Source organism: Periophthalmus magnuspinnatus, chromosome 15 (genome assembly GCF_009829125.3).
Source record: "Periophthalmus magnuspinnatus isolate fPerMag1 chromosome 15, fPerMag1.2.pri, whole genome shotgun sequence".
NCBI lineage: Eukaryota > Metazoa > Chordata > Actinopteri > Gobiiformes > Gobiidae > Periophthalmus > Periophthalmus magnuspinnatus.
Window position 1 is genome coordinate 30,832,512 of NC_047140.1, and position 14,834 is coordinate 30,847,345.

Consider the following 14,834-nt stretch of genomic DNA (forward strand, 5'->3'; position numbering starts at 1 on the left):
GTGGGCGGAGTTGTTCAGAAGCGACAGATTTATTGATTTGGAGTGAGATCCAGACTAAACTTGTTGCTTGTTTTTCTTCTTTATTTATCTGATTAACTGTTAATATCTTACGTTAACAAACCAGACACGTGTTCAGTTCTGTCTGTGCTTCATGGAGCTGAATAAATATAAATGTGTTACGTTAGCGTGATGTACTGATATTCAGCCTGTCGTTCCACATTTTATTATTATTATTATAACTTGACTTTAAAGATAAAATGTCTGTTCTTGGTCTCAGATTATGTAAAATAAATTTCCCCAAAAATGCGACTTATATATGTTTTTTTTCTTCATTATTCTGCATTTTTTGGCTTATACGACTTATACGACTTATACTCCAGTGCAACTTATACGACTTATACTCCAGTGCGACTTATACGACTTATACGACTTATACGACTTGTACTCCAGAGCGATTTATACTCCAGTGCGACGTATATTCCGGAAAATACAGTACTAAAGTGTTGAAGTGTCGCTGTTCTTCTTCAGTTCAAATTATCTTTTGCCCAGTTGACAGATTAGAATTTTTATTTATTTTTTGCTCATGATTTCTTTAACAACACTGTAGATTTAGCACTTATAGTCCAGAGCGACTTATATATGTTTTTTTCTTCATTATTCTGCATTTTTTCGGTGGTGCGACTTATACTCCAGAGCGACGCATAGTCCAGAAAATATAGTACTTTTTACCTTTAGTTCAGTAAAGATTTGGCAACTCCAGAGCTGAAATTGATCAAATGATTCTAGAAATGAAGGTGTGTGGAGTTTAAAAACACAATAAAGCACTTCCTGTATCGCCACATGATGACATCACAAGGTGGAGCGGAGTGTTTTCAGTTTGAGAGAAGAACGCAGCGTAAATATGCAGTTTTTTTTGTGCGTTAAACATGTGTGAACGAAGCAAAAAAACACAACTCCAGGTCTGTTTGTGACGAGGAAACGGCGTTAGAACGGATCAAAAAAACAGCGTAACGTGGGCCACTTTAAGGTAATATGGGCCGTTTTAACATGTACAGTGACTTCAAACTGTTTTCGGTACCGGCGTGGCTCGCGGCGCTCTCCGTACAGTGCATTTCTTTGGCTGAGGGGTCTGACAGTTACGAGCGGATGATAACAACTAGAGCAGAGCCCAAGGGGAGCGTTTTCCACTGAGGCTTAGAGCGAAACTTTACCCAGAGCAATATGTCATTAAAAACCAGCGCCATCTGTTCACATTTTCTGGTTTATGTGGCATCATGGATATAAAGCATTTGAAAAAAAAAACAAAAAAAACACAAAAGCTAATGCACAAAAGCTAACACGTGAATGCTAACAGTGGGATTTAAGTATTTGTGTGTAATTAGTCCTGATTACACATTAGACCGCACCGCAAGGACGACTAAGTGTTGTGTTTCCACGGAGCTAATGGCGTCTTTGAACTACACGCAGACGCTAAACTCGTCTGTGATCAGCTCCGAGGCTCAAAAACTCTGTGTGTTAAACGATCTCCACTCAACTAAAGGTTAAAAACGATCACTTTATGACATCACGAGGTGGAACAGAGCGTTTTGAGCTTTGGTGATGTTACAGACCAATAATAAAGTGTGACTCAAACATGTGAGAATGAAACAAAACACAAGTCCAGGTCTGTTTTTGAGGAGGAAACAGGATTAGAACAGGACTTAAAGTAACAACAGTCAGTTTTGTGTGATTTTTGAGCTTTAAAGTGTAAAAAGTTCAAGTATTTCACGCAGATTTTGAGTCTTATAAAGCTTCAAATGTGGTCTTTTTTTCTCTCTGTTTTTATTTGTATATTCTAGTTTTCTCACACAATAATAAAAATACTTTTACTTTTCAGTCCAGTTCAAAAATGTAGTGGAGTAAAAGTACAGATACTGCTCTCAAATGTACTCAAGTAAAAGTTAAAGAATATCCAGTTTAAAATAACCTAAAATGTTTACTTCAGTACAGTACTTTACTACTTTTACTGCGTTATGTTCCACCACTGAGTATCTGTTTTGACTTTTTATATGAATCACATCAATCACATACTGTGTCAGAGTACTACGGAGTACTACAGCACATCCAGAGTACTACAGCACATATAGTGTCAGAGTACTCCAGTATCAGAGTACTCCAGTATCAGACTACTCCAGTATCAGACTACTCCAGTATCAGACTACTCCAGTATCAGAGTACTCCAGAGTACTCCAGCACATGAGCGTGTCAGTCGTGTGTAAACTGATCCGTGCGACGCTCCGTGACGAGGCGCTCGGTCTAATCTCATCATCACTGATGTCGTTTCCTGGGAGTTGGTGGAACTTTCAAGGAAACAGTCGTATCAGCTCAGAGTTTGTTTATGTGGAGAGCGTTTTAAAGAGCTCGCTGTGCGCTGATACCACACTGGATGGAAACGGCTCGATTAACTCCAGTACTTCGTATCATTTTGTACTTCCTAATCCCTCGCCGGCGTCTCATTTATGAAATATGACAGTTTTGTGATCCAAGTTGGCGAGTCTCCTGTAAAACGAGCTGAGGGGACAGTTCTCTTTTAAGTGTGTCTTTGTTAACTGTCTATAATCCTTAAAACGTCAAATGAGACAACAGCAGCGCCTGAGTTATGGCTCTGAGGAAAAACAGGGGAAAAACGCCGTCTCAACGCCTCTCGTTTTGCCAAGTCGTCCTCGGGCCAGAACATAACAAGGAAATGGACTGACAGGTTGAGAAAGAGACAGTGATCTATTGTCTGCAGCTCCGCCGCTCGCTCCAAATCAAAGAAAGTACAACACTTTACACCCTCTGCGGCGTTCTGACCAATACGAATGACATCATCTGGACCCTATGGACTAATGAAAGCATTAAGAGCAGTCATACACACACATATATACACACACATATACACACATACACACACACTAATAAAAGCATTAAGAGCAGACATGTACACACACACATATACACATATATATACACACACACATACACACTAATAAAAGCATTAAGAGCAGTCATGTACACACATATATATATATATATATATATACACACATATATATATATACACACACACACACTAATAAAAGCATTAAGAGCAGTCATGTACACACACACATATATATATATATATATATATATACATACACACACACATATATATATATATATATATACACAAACACACACACTAATAAAAGCATTAAGAGCAGTCATGTACACACACACACACACACACACTCCGGCAGCTCCACTAAACGTCTGGAATCTATCAAATCTCTGTGTAATTACCATCATTGGTGGAAAAACGCATGACCTCGACTCAGTGCGATGAAGAGTATGTTATTCTTACAGCGTCCATCTCCATATCGAGGACAGCGAGGAAGAGGAGGAGAGGAGAGGAGGAGAGGAGGGGGGGAGGAGATGAAGAGGAGGAGAGGAGGGGGGGGGGACGGGGGGGCGGAGAGGAGGAGAGGAAGGGGGGGGGGGAGGAGGGGAGGAGAGGAGGGGAGGAGGGGAGGAGGGGGAGAGGAGGGGGGGGAGAGGGGGGGAGGGGAGGAGGAGGAGGAGAGGAGGGGGGGAGAGGAGGAGGAGGAGGAGAGGAGGACGGGGAGGAGGAAAGGAGAGGAGGGGGGGGAGAGGAGAGGAGAGGAGGACGGGGAGGAGGAGAGGAGAGGAGGAGGAGGCTGTGACCCTGTTGCATCAGTCCTTCCTCATAACGGAGGCAGGTTTTAAGACGCGTCGGGAGCCTGATCCACAATCAACAGTGAGAGCTATTTTTACAGTGACACGAGCCTGAAGGAGGGAGCCGCTCCTCCATTAACCACAGCGGGTGAACACAAAGCGACAACACAACACAACGTGACACAACACAACACAACACAACACAACAGCTCATTTGCTCCACTGCTCATATTCACAGATATAGAACAAAACACTGTGGATATGAAGACGTACATGTGGTGATTATCCCTCGGTCTGTCACTATAATCACCATCTCCACGACTCGTTTGGTCAATTAAACGTGGAATGGTATTTTTTGGGGTCAATTTTAATCGTGTGAAGTTTTTCTTTGTAATATTTGGAAACTTTTTAACATTTTTCTGCAGATTTGAGCCTAAGAGGATTGAATAAATAACTTTTGTGTCTCTGTGTTTCATTTATTCATAGCAGCTCATGTTTATTAAACGGCCCATATTACGCTGTTTTCTGATTTGTTTTAATGTCATTTCCTCATCACAAACAGATCTGGAGTTGTGTTTTGCTTCATTCACACATGTTTAACACACAAACCCTGCAATTTTAGGCTGTTCCACCTTGTGATGTCATCGTGTGGTAATACAGGAAGTGCTCCACTGTGTTTTTAAACTCCACACACCTTCATTTGTAGAATCATTTTGGATCATTTCAGCCCTGGAATCTCAATCAATCAGTCCGTCTCCACTGTGCTAAAAGGTAAAAGGAGCCGTTAACTTGAAAACTACCACGTAATGACATCACAAGGTGGAACAAAACACAACGCCAGGTCTGTTTTTGAGGACGTAACGCGGCTTAAAGTCACAGGTTTCACGTAATATCGGTGTTTTAACAATAGTTTTTTAGGCTTTAGAGTTGACTTTTAGTGGCGTAAATCAGTTTCAATATAATCGTCTATATATCGTTATGCAAAATGTGAAACAAAATGGCCGCCGTAGAGAAGGCGTAAATTCGACAGCGGCGTTCACCAGGACGTACAGCAGAACGTAACTCCATTGTATAACAAAAGCGCGGCTATATCTGCATCGCCGGCGCTTTCGGATCAATGTCCTCTGATTTTTACGAGCGCGTGATGTTCGTTTGAGTCATTTTCAGATTTCCAGTCGTCTGTTGGAGGACAGTTTTACATGCGTTCATAAAGCAGATGGACCGGCGCGCCCATAAAACACGCAGAGATATTAACTGTACAATCTGCGACGTCTCCCGGATCCTACGGCAACTGCGCGGGGACAATTCTCCTACGTCGCGCTGAAATATAGACTGTTTATATAAAAGGACGCAGCTAACATGCTAGCTGCCGCCGCGCTACAAACAGGAAGTGACCACGTGCGCGCTTCCTGCTCCACCGATTCACTTTCTATTGAAAAATTGTGGCTCCTCTCGCTCTAACCGCTGCTGTCAGACTCGTTATTTTGGTCTTAAATTTTCAGAAAAACAGAAGTTAGTCACAAAAAAAAAAGGCAGAAGAGAAACTAATATTGATGTAAGCGGCGTTTGAAAAATGTCTTGACGGGCGGATTGACGAACACTCGATGTCCGACGGGAAGTGTCAGACGATTTATTTGAGGAAGAGCTAATCCGTTTTCAAATCAATGCCCAAGAGCGAGTTCCAGGAGTTTGAAACGTATTTGTCCTAGTTAGGCCGAACCGCTAATGTGACACAGACTCAATGCAGATGTTTTTATGCTAATTTGGCCCAAAACGTCACAACGGAGCAGAACTACAGCTCTGTATATGGAGACATTAAAGTGGACGTATTGTGCTGGCGTGTGCGCTGTAGTTACCCATGAAGGTTTGAACTTTGAGAGAGTTTAAACGAGAGACAAACGTGAGGAAATGTTAACGCCTGTGTGAGAAAAGTGTATAAAGTGTGTGGTGAGGGGTTTTACAGACAAAAACAGAGAGAATAATGTAAAAAATAAAGCTGATACTGCGCGGATTTCGCTGATTGCGGGTTATTTTTAAACGAGGGACCGCTGTACGACTTCAAACGATGTGCGTACGTCACAGTGGGCGTGTCCCAGTGGAGGTGAAAATGGAGGTTTATCGGCAAAATGGTGTCTTGAAAATAGGGATGAGGAACTAATAGAATTTATTTGATGAATTCAGGATTTTAATCATCGAGGATTATTATGAAACAAGTTTAATCCTGATTTTCTCACTTGCACTGGTGGGTTATTGTGCAACTACAATTAGATATTTATACATGTGTAATTTAAGACCGCTTTCTTAAATCGGGAGGGGGCCCAAACTCTTTTCACTGAGGGTCATATCTTAAATATTTGACTCAGGGGCCAGTGGTTAATACAGTGGATAATTCAGGCGGTGCATTTAACGTAGATTTGACTTCATACTTTAAATAAGGCTTGAAATGTTAATATTAGGTCCGTATGATAACACAGGGTGATGTTATTTAGGTTATATTGGTAGGATTACTCAAATTTGCCGTAAAAAGTAAGTCTTAAATTATAACATATGATGAGGATTTAAACTTTAAGAGCTTCCACCTTTCGAAAAACGAGCCTTCCCTGCTCTGACTTCGATTCAAAACCATTAAAATCACAATTATCTAGTGTGGGCAAAATAATCAAGCCTCGTCCTGCTTAAAATAATTTAAGACTGAACACATGAATCACTTCAAAACGCAACTTCAGAGGCTCAGTGACAAGAAACGACAATAAAACGTGACTAAACTCTTGGAAAAGTCCATTTTGTGGAACAGGTCTGATTTAAAAATATGACGTTTTACAAATAGAAAAAGGCATTTGTTTGGACTCATTCAAATCAAAATGGATCATGATTTTGGTGGGGTTTTTTTTTTAAGTTATAGAGTCACAGACAGTGCAGAGAGGAGCGCAGAGTGTGTGTGTGTGTGTGTGTGTGTGTGTGCGTTGGAGACATGGGCCATAACAGTCAGTCAGTACATTTGCTCATTTCATTGTGTCTTTTATCCCGGCTCACATTCAAATTCAAGGCATGCTCAAACATCTAATAGATTTTTCCAGCCCAGCACACAATTTACTGCTTACAGATTTAGAATTGTCTGGCTTCCGGCCAGGCCACAGTCAGAAGGGAATTAATGATATGAGCACATCAGTGAGGAAAAACAGCTTGTGATGCGGCGCTACAGGTCTGAGTATAATAACGGAGGAGATAGTGTACGGGGGAGTCCACGGGGGGGAGGGACAAAGAGGTCTGAGGGCCCCGGAATTGAAACCTCAGCCTCTACTTTTACATCAGAGGGGCCCACGTGAGTCTGTGAGCCCCGGGGCCCCCCAAATTTCTATTAACAGGCCTGATAGTGCACACGGACCAGTGAAATGAAGCACATCGACGCTAGCAGTTATAGCGGCTAATTTGTCTGTTATTAACGTTCGTATCTTGATTTACAGACACAATAGTGAAATAAAAGCGCGAGGATCGTGTAGAGCGGGTTAATACGAACATTTAAGACCAAAAAACAAGAGGGGCAACAGTTTGTTTTTCCCCGTGTAAAGTGAATTGGAGCCAGAGTCGGTTTGAGGCACGTTGGATAGCGCGTTAGCTATGTCCGCGTGTTCGATATAGCTAAAAAAAAAAAGCTGAGGAGATAAAGACACGTGCTGCTAAATGGGGAAAATCAATGCAAAATCAATCAATGAACAGCACTGGAAGATTATAGATTTTTTTTTAGTACCTTCACTATCTTATGTTATGAAATATAAAACCAAAACAAAGAGCGATGTCAATGTCAGCCGCGTTACACGTTATCTAAACCAACAACGCGATCATAACTATAATTTGTGACGAGGAATAGCCGAGTCCAAACCTCAGCGCGCGGCGGGCCAAAGTAAACAGGTGAGTGAACGAAGCAGCTCGAGCGCCGCGTCCGATCTGTCACAGCCGAAACGAAAACGGAGTGACACGCGCCTTTTATCTGCCTCCGCGAAGCCCTCACTCTGCATGGCGGCGCAGTCCAAAACATAAAGCACTTCGGCGCGTGATAGTCCCCACGATGCAACGCTGCTTATTGTCACGGTAACAAATCAAGCGCGAGGAGACTGCGGCTGTCTGTTTCCTTATCGGCCGCTCTTACTCGCCTAAACAGTCTCCGAAAAGGGACAGAATCTCACCTCTGCATCAAATTGAAATGTTCCGACTGAAATATAGCGGGGAGTAGATGAGGCTAGCATACGGATCAGGTGTTGGATCAGGGAAGGCGAGAGACTGCGGGGATTTCTCGAGCTAAAAAGACCAAAATATGGAGCTAAAATATGGATCTGTGTGACTGACGATGACCCGCGCACATCGTTTTTGTTTTGGTAATGCCCGTCCAGCGCTGAGGGCCCCGTGATGGAAGAGAACGTCGGGATCGATCTGTGGCCCCTGCTGCTTTTCTAAGACTAGTACATCTTCACAAGAGGCCGGTTTGACAGTTTGAAAAGTGGACCCTCGTATCCACCATAGACTGTGTGAAGAAGAAGTGGACTAAAGGAGCGTGACGTCACCCCACAGCGTCCAGCTAACAGTTATAGCGGCGAATTTGGAGCTAGCAGGAGCGACCTCGGGGGAAAAAAAGGCGCCTGATTTGTCTGTTTTTAATGTTCATATCTTGATTTACAGACACAATAGTGAAATAAAAACCCCAGGATCATGTAGAGGGTTAATACAAACATTTAAGACCAAAATGACGAGTCTGACAGCAGCAGTAACAGAGAGGTTTCACAGTTTTTCAATAGAAAGTGAATTGGAGCCAGAGGTGATGGAGCTGGAAGTGCGTTTATGATCACTTTCTGTTTGGAACATGGCAGCTAGCAGGTTAGCTACATCCATTTATATAAACAGTCTATGACAAATGCAGCCCTCAGACCAGTTTTTATTGGTCCTCAGTCCTCCGAATTGATCATAAGCAGTACTTTTTACATCAAATTAAACTATTTCTACCACTATAACCTCAAACATCACATTGCATCGTGAAATGAATGTGTTTCAAGCTTTATTAATACACAGCGGCTCTGTCAAAGCTGTGGAAAAAGCACCGCACTGCACTGATCACCGTGTGTGGCCCTCATGTTTTGAGATGTGGCCCTCGATAAAAAAAAAAGTTTGGCCATCTCCGATCTATGATATCCACACATTTCTTTGTCTGTAAACCCTCAGTCGTCCAGGTCCGATCCATAACAAAAGACCAAGTTTAAATCTGTCAACTGGACAAATCGTAAGAGTGAAGACGTTTCGATGCTCGTCCAAGCCGCTTCTTCAGTTCTGGTCTGATTGTTGGTGGCCGCTGAGTTATATCTGTCTGAGGGGAGGGGCTAACCACGCATGACATAAATATAGGGCTGCTAGATAACGCCCACTTCAACGTACACTTTATATACTGCATTAGTGATTATTTTCTCCAAAACAAATGTTGAAAATGGTATTTGCATGAGGCAGAGTTCAGGGGTGCAGTTCAATAAAGTTGGATTGAATTGTCACCGTGTTCAATTCAATCCAACTTTATTTATACTGCGCATTTAAAAAACAATTTAAACTGCCCCAAAGTGTTTCAACATAAAGTCAATGAAAACAGATGTACATAAAATACAACACATAGGAAAAGAACGAGGAAACGTCAGAGAGAAGAGGTGAAGATGGGATAAAGTAGTTTCAATACCGCGGCGTTTTTCGAGATATATCACGCCTAAAAAACTGTTATCGTGACAAACCTGGCGACGTACACACAGTATACAGTATTTGAGTCCGAGCTTTGACCGTGTGTAATCTCTGATATCACTCTCTAAAGCGTAAAAAAAGGTAAAAGAAAGAACACACAGAAATAACACTGAGTGACGCCATCTTTGTGCTGGTTTCTTTGTGATTATTTCTAACCCACTGTTCTCTGTTTCTCGCGGCACAAGCCAACACACTACATCAGCCGATACAGCACTCCGACGCTCGCCTCCGTGTACACCACAAGAAACCAATTTCGGCTGCAATGAGAAAAAAAAGAATGAGGCCAGTTCTCGGGGGAGAGATAGAGGTGCAGAATGTAAACTTGTCTGGCAAGCTCTCCCCTGTGGATTGAACTGTTAGAAGAAGCTCTAATGTTCACTTTATGTAAGGCTAACTCAGCATGCGACATCACACAATTAAATAAATGAAACTGTGAACATGTGCTTCCATAAACAATGACTATTCGTGTCGCTTTTAGCACTTTTATCATCCAAAAAAGTCTTAAAGTCGCATCGCATTTCGAGTTTATGTACGTTCTGTCCATAGAGTGTTTATATAAATGGACATAGCTAACCTGCTAGCCGCCGCGTTTCAGAATAGAAAGCGAGTATGTGCGCGCTTTCGGCTCCATCGACTCATCATTTTGGTCTTAAATGTTCGTATTAACCCTCTACATGATCCTGGGGTTTTTATTTCACTATTGTGTCTGTAAATCAAGATATGAACATTAATAACAGACAAACAACACTTAAAACCACGGAAAACCTCAATAAAAAGGCCTAAAAATACTTGATAAAAAACCCATTTCTCACGTTCTGAAAAAGCAAAGACTATCGGACTTTAACAACATGGCCGACCTTAAAAGAGCTTGTCTAATTTATAAGGTCCCACACTCCCTCGCACCACCAAAGTTAAAGGAGTACATTAAATATAAAGACAATTTAGCAACGACCACACGAGCCACCGCCAGAGGTGACCCACTGATCCCCCTCAGACGAACCACCTTTGGTCAGAATGTATTATCTGTCTGAGGTGGGACCCTGAGGAATGGTCTCTAACTCTGAGAGAAGGTCCCGCGTAGAGTTCTTTTAACGCACAAATGAAAAACTGGTAAATGTCAAACCAAACATGCATCATTTATAGCGGCGATGTGATTCAAACCTTTCTATAGACACGTATTTTCCATGTGTGGGTGGGTATAAAATGTAAATAACGTGGTCTGTGCGATGAACGTGATGTGCAATTATGAAAAAAGTGAGCGGAATGTGCAATATTTTGGACGGTGCAATAATGGGAACTGTGGTACGTGAGCGATGTGCAATGAAGAAGTCACTCTGGTTAACGTTAGCAACAGGTTTTACTGACAGTGTTGCTAAAACGAGAAGATCTGGATTGGCTCTTTGGTTTCTATGATGCGATATGGAACCCAGCGCTAAATTAGCCGCTATAACTGCTAGCCCCGAACGCCGCGGGTGACGTCACACTCTCTTAATCCACTTCTTTATACACTTTGTCTCATCTGTGGAAGTGGAGTTTGACTGATGCTCGCGCTGTCATCTCTGCCTCACAGGTTTCAGTGGTTTTTTTTTTTGCCGTCAGGGAAGGTCACATGTTTCTGTAATTAATGACTTCAGTCTGCAACAAGTCTTTTGGTTTGAACTGCTTGAGCTCTCTCACTGACAGGAGAAAGGGGCTTTGTTCTCCCACCACACAGTGAAATATAGATCAAGAACAATGCCACACTAGAGTCTTTTATTACTGAGGAAGCGTTTGTCTGCTGGTATTTTTATAAGTTGCCTGAGAGACAAACACTAAAATGCTCTTAATTCACATTGGAGCTGTGCCAGGAACAGTTGGGATACACATTTGGAAACAGGGCTGTTTCCCTCAATAACAATGGGCTGCTTTATAACAGCCGGGCTCTCTATGGTTTTGTGCAGTTTGTGGTATAGCTGCAGAATCCTGTTATGAGCAACAATCCAATTCTTTTGACATAGTTAGAAAAGCCTGGGAATAACAATCACACAATGCATCAGTCGCAAAATATCCATTGTATGCTCCATGGTAAACGTAGAGCGCTTCTGTTTACAACACCCAGCCAGAGAAAGCAAGAATAACGCCAATAAAAAAAAAGGAAATAACGTCATAAAAGTCTGACTAATCAAAATAGGATCAAATGAGTGAAAAATGGACTTTGCTCCACAGGAAGCGTTAAGGCCAATGCTACATCTGCTGCTGTGTGATGAATATTTCAGTGTCAGAATCGCAGTGGCAGATTTCAAACGCAAACTCGCAGAAGGAGAAACATGCCTCTATGAAAACATGTCTTCTCAAATTCCCCTACACGGCTCATGTGTCCAGCAGTAATGCGGCTCGTAACAGTGCGAGTGCTGTAGTGCTGCGCTAGCACTGTTATTGTAAACCGCCGAGGTTCAGAATCGAGAGGTCAACGGCAGAAACAGATCTACGTTTGGGAAAAGTGCCATTCTTTCTGTTTCCGTCTTTTAGAGAGATTAGCATTGACAATAATTTAAAGCGGATTTATAAAGAAGAGATGGGATTATTATGTTTTGACAGGAGTGAAATACATTTGGCTTTTGGAAATATGACTGAACAAAGAGAAAACTGCAAACTTCCAATGACTTTTTCAAACGGCACTTCTCCGTTTTTTTGCAAATGAACTCATTAAAAGTTGCGGAATAACGATTATTTAGTTGTAAATGCATGTGGTTCTTTTGTTGTCTGTGAAGTTCCAAACCAAAACAATGGAACAATGGTGTGCGTCCGTGTGTGTGTGTGTGTGTGTGTGTGTGTGTGTGTGTGTGCATGTCCCTGGTGCTGTGCCAGGGCCAGGCCTGTTCTGCTGAGTTTGCACATTCTCAGAGCAGCGTCCCATTGGAGTGACAAGTGCATTTAGAAAGAGCCTGATGGAGTCATTAACAGTCGCTCCGCTCATTAGCAGCACACGTGCACACGGCGCCCACACTTCAGCTTTTCAGGTTATTACGGTGACAGCGGATAAATCCATACGAGCCGGCCGCTGTGCTGCTTGTAAAAGGGCCCTCATATGCAATACAATATCATTTAAGATGCAGGCGTCCATTTATGAAAGAGAGAGATGCACAGAAACACAACCACAATCAAAGTCTATCGATCTCTGGAATAACAACAAAGCATCCTTTATCGACCCGGCTCCTTTTGCGTATATGAGACTGTGGCGATGTAATCAAGGGCATCGCAGACAAACACGCACCGATTCACTTCCTGGAACAACACACAGCTCAGCAATGCGCACATATAGAGCGGGACAGGTCATTTAGGCTGATATACGTCCACAGAGCTCATTAAAATATACATTATTCAAAGGGAGAAAATACTGTAGTGCTGACTAATAATGTGGAATAGAAATAGACCGTAATGGTGAAGCTGTTGTCATTTGAATGAGCTGGAGGCATTACATCAGAGCATCAGCCAGAGCACAAAATAAGTGGCTTCAGAGGGAACATTATGTTCTTTGTGATTATTAGGCCTAAATGCCACAGATTCTTATTTGCATTGGGTGAGTCATCGATAGAGACATGCCACTTTATCTCAGGACTGAGTCTTGGTTAACGCAGCAGCGAGGCCCCGGAGAACGACCACAGTAATCAAACATTATGTGTCAAAGAGAAGCTGACATTTAATGGAGCCATATACGCCATAAATACGAGAGCCGACGAGTCAGAGTCGCACGGATATGAAGCTAACAGCCCGCCAATTACAGCTTCCATTCAGCACGAGATAAGGCCGCATTAGAAACACAGCAGCAACAGTTCCACTCAACTGATTACCAACGCATTTGTATTTTATCTTTGTTGCTGTCACACCCAACAGAATATTGTAACCACGAACACACATTAGCAAACACAACCCAAACGTCTTATCGGAGATCGAGCGATATGGAGTTTCCCGCGGCCGATGCCCATACTGAGCGTTTAGAATCCAGAGCAACCCACGGCCGATAAGATCTGCTGGTATTTTTGGGTCGATATGTGGGTCCAATTTTGATTATTTTTCCCAAATGATGTAATGTAAACTGACTCCAAACTCCCCCACAGCCCTTTTAATACCACATACCTTTAAGAGAGCTGTGTACTTACGTTTTCTGCAGTTATCGCTTTGCACTGAAGTGTTCAAATAAAACTTTATGTGTATACACTTTAAGAAGCAGGTCGGCCAAAACAAAATATCGGCCTGTGGTGGAGATTTCAGGCCGATAGCAGATACGCTAAAACGTCTATGTTCTATCTCTACTATTTATATTCCAAACTAAACGTGTAATCCACAGACTGTATATATAAATGGACGTAGCTAACACGCTAACCGCCGCCGTCACGTAACTGCTGCTGTCAGACTCGTCATTTTGGTCTTAAATGTTCGTATTAACCTGCTCTACATGATCCTGGGGTTTTTATTTCACTATTTTGTCTGTAAATCAAAATATGAACATTTATAACAGCCAAATCACGCGCCTACTTTCCCTGAACTTGCTCCCGCTAGCGTTAGCAACAGGTTTGATTGACAGCGTTGCTAAGCGCCTGTCAAGCCGTCATCGTTATAAATGTCGACCCAATCCAAGTTTATTTCTACAGCACATTTAAAACAACTTCAGCCAAAACTAGAACCAAAGTGCTTCACGTAAAAACGATGACATTTTAACATTTTTTTTGCCGCTGACACAACAATCCTGAAGAACAATCCAAATAAACTAGAGAGAGATCGATTAAACTTTAGTGTTTTGTTTTAGCCGACCTCCTGCCTGAAAAACACACAAACTTTTATTTGAGCACGTAAATGTAAATAAATAACCCTGAACTTTACATCTTTACTTTTTCCTTACTATACTTATTTTTATATTCTATTCTAATTAATTTTTTTGTATTATATTTTATTTTTATTTTTTATTGTATTCTAATTTATTATTTTTATTCCAATTTATGTATTTATTTATTTATTTTTAGTATGGGTAAGTGACGTAGGTGTGTCCTTTATGACTGTCTGGTAATGTTAAAAATGTTCAATAAATAAAGTTGGGAAAAAAACAAAAAACATGGAAATCGATAACTGCTCACAACCCTCGAAAAGGTCTGAGGTAAAACCGGGCTGTGGGGGAGTTTGGAGTCAATTTAAATGACAGAATTGGGGGAAATATTGGCAGAGCTTATCAGACATCAGCTCCTCTGGATTCTACACAATCGGTATCGCCTTCGTCTATTAAAAAACCCTAAATAGGTCGACCTTTAAAGTCAACCCTTTCCTAAATGTGAGATATTCTGAGAAAACACGAGCGACCACAAACAAACAGCAGATATCACTTTGACAGTTTGTTC

General features: G+C 41.9%; 1 protein-coding gene across 1 annotated transcript in view; it reads right to left on the minus strand.

The window, feature by feature from the left end:
* The window catches only part of arid5b (AT-rich interaction domain 5B), a 124,038-nt gene that overhangs the window by 92,951 nt on the left and 16,253 nt on the right, over nt 1-14,834 (minus strand). The window lies entirely within an intron of this gene.